The sequence below is a fragment of the Dipodomys spectabilis genome, unplaced genomic scaffold, assembly GCF_019054845.1.
Source record: "Dipodomys spectabilis isolate Male_0828 unplaced genomic scaffold, ASM1905484v1 ptg000315l, whole genome shotgun sequence".
Classification (NCBI taxonomy): Eukaryota; Metazoa; Chordata; class Mammalia; order Rodentia; family Heteromyidae; genus Dipodomys; species Dipodomys spectabilis.
The window spans coordinates 313,344-316,131 of NW_024870992.1; positions in this window are offsets into that span (position 1 = coordinate 313,344).

Sequence of the window (2,788 nt, forward strand, 5' to 3'; positions counted from 1 at the left end):
TGATTTTTATGGGCAAGTAGTGATTCCTGAAGGCAGAAGATAGAAGAATCTTGCATTGAAAACCAACTAGACAGTCAATGTCGCTTAATTGGAGAGTTACATCCCTTAATATTGAGAGGTAGGACTGAGAGGTATTTGGGTGTTCCTGCCATTTTATCCACCTTCTTGGGTGCTATGCCTACTGGATTCTTCCTATGCTTCTTGGATTCTGTTTGGGTGTGTTTTCTTGGCCTCTATTGTGGTCTTGTTGGTTTTGTATGTTTAGGATATCTTTAAGTATCTTTTGTAGAGCTGATTTGGTAGAGATATATTGTTTGTTTTACTTTGCTATGGAAGATTTTTATTTGATCTTCAATTATGAAGGAGAGTTTAGCTGGGTACACTATTCTTGGTTGATAGTTGTCTTTAGAGCATGGCATACATCATTCCAGGCTCTTCTTGTTTTAATTGTCTCTGTTGAGAAATCTGAGGTGATTCTAATTGGTTTTCCTTTATAGGTGACTGATCTTTTCTCCTTGACAGCTTTAAGGATCTTTTCCTTGGTCTGAATTGATCTTGTGTGGCTTATAATTGGACCATGGGATGTCCTGTGCCTGCCTGGTCTATTTGGAGTTCTAAAAGCTTCTTATATCTGAATATGCCTATCTTTCTTCGTTTTGGGAAGTTCTCTGCTAGGATCCTGTTGAACAAATTTTCTAGACCATTAACTTCTGTCTCTATGTGCTCCTCTACACCCATTTCCCTCAGATAAGGCCTTCAGATAGTGTCTTCCAAGTGTTGAATAGATCTATCATATTTCTTGAATTTGTCTTAGATAGTTGCATGTTCTTTCTCTATAATGCCTAGGCTGTCTTCAATGCCGGAGATTCCATCTTCTGCATGGTCTAACCTACTGTCAAGACTTTCTACTTTATTTTTCATTTCTTTTCCTTCTAATTGGTCAGCTGTTATGGCTTCAAAGTCTTTGTTGGAGCTTTGTTTTAGATCTTGTATGAAATTCTTTACTTCCTTAATTTGGTGTTCTGTGTTTATTTTCAAATCACTTAGTTGATTGGTCATGTTTTTCTTGGACTCCCATTCCTTCTGTTGGGCTCCATTCAGCATTTCCTTTGTGGTCTCCCTGACTCCTTTCAGGTGTCTGTTTATGGATTCCATGAATGCCTCTATTGATCTTTGTCTATGCTCATCCCGCTCTTGCAATCCTTGTATTAATCTTTGATTGGATTTCTCACGTTCATGCAACTTCTGTAGTTCTCTTTGACTGATCTCAGCCTGCTCACACAATTCCTTTATTTCTCTTTGAGTGTTCTCAACCTGCGTACACAATTCCAGTATCAATCTTTGAGTAGCTTTCTCAAGCCCATGTGCTTCCTGTTTTGATCTTTGGTTTGCCTCCTCTCTCTCCCTATCAGGCTCACACTGAGTCCTTTGCAGGGTTTCAGTCTTTTCATTCACCATGTTTACCAGTAGTGTTTGTAGAAGTTTTTGGGAACTCTCCTCTGGATTATTCATTATCTGTTCTGTCACCTGATTATCTTGAGTGGGAATTGAGATACTGGGACTTGCCATTTTTCTTGTGTTTTTCTTGCTTGTTCTGCCTATTTGGGATGAAAGTTATGCCAGTTTTGTGCTAGAACACCATTTTAATGCAAGCATCCACCAAAGCCCTGCAATTGCATAGTCAAATGTCTGCAGATAAAATCTAGTTCAACAGTTACAGTCTATTCAACATTAAACAACTATGTATTAATGGGCTAAGAATAGCAAAAAAGAATTTGACAAACCAGAAATTATTAAGTTTAGGGAGAAAAGTGGGGAAAATAGGGTTAGAGGGATGTGGAATGGTAAAAGGAGAGTGAAATTAACGAATTCCTAATCTCGCAGAGATAAATGGATTGGAAAGAATGATAGGAGAGAGAGAAGAAAAAAATTGAAAAAAGAGACAAGAAAAAAATGGAAAGAGAAATATTTAAATTTAAAAAGTGAAACTCTTAAAAGTAATGAAAATTTAAAGAAGTAATATTGAGAGAAAATGGAAAAACAAAAAATTATATTAAAAAGTGAAACACTTATGAATTATGTAAATTTATAGATGATATTGAGAGAAGAAAATGATAGGATGAGAGGAAGGGAGGGATACAAAGGAGACCTGAAAAACTAAAAAATAAAAATTCTTCAAATATTTTATAGGTATAAATAGATAATACTGCTATTAAGGAATTTAATCCTAAGAAGTTTTGAATTGAGTAATACATTTTTGGATTAAGTATATGCACAATGGGGGATAAGGTGTTATAATCAATGACAGATATATATGAGGATGAACAGAACAACAAATAATTCATGCAAAAAGAACAAAAGATGAAAAAGTAAAATTAATGAGAAAGAAAGAACATAAAAGACCAACAGGTCAGTAGAGATTTTTTTTAAAGCACACACACACACACACAAACACACACACACATAGACCTAAAATAAAAGTTATAAGAGGAAGAAAAAATGATTAATAAAAACAATTCTTATAATTAAAAATTTTAAAAAAATACAAAAAAGACTTCTTTGATTTTGTTTTTGGGGGGTTGATGGGAAGATCCTGTATCTCCCTTGAGACAGTAATCAGTCTCTTGGTGGAGTCTCTGGTTTGCTTGTGGTGTTTGGTTTTCTGTGGCTTGATTAGCTTCTTAAGTCAGTTTGTTTGGGCAGGCAGAAAAAATTCCCTTGGTTTACCCAGAAGTTTGTGATCCTCCTCCCAGGCTAGTTCAGTGGGAGGGAGATCTGCTTTGAGTAT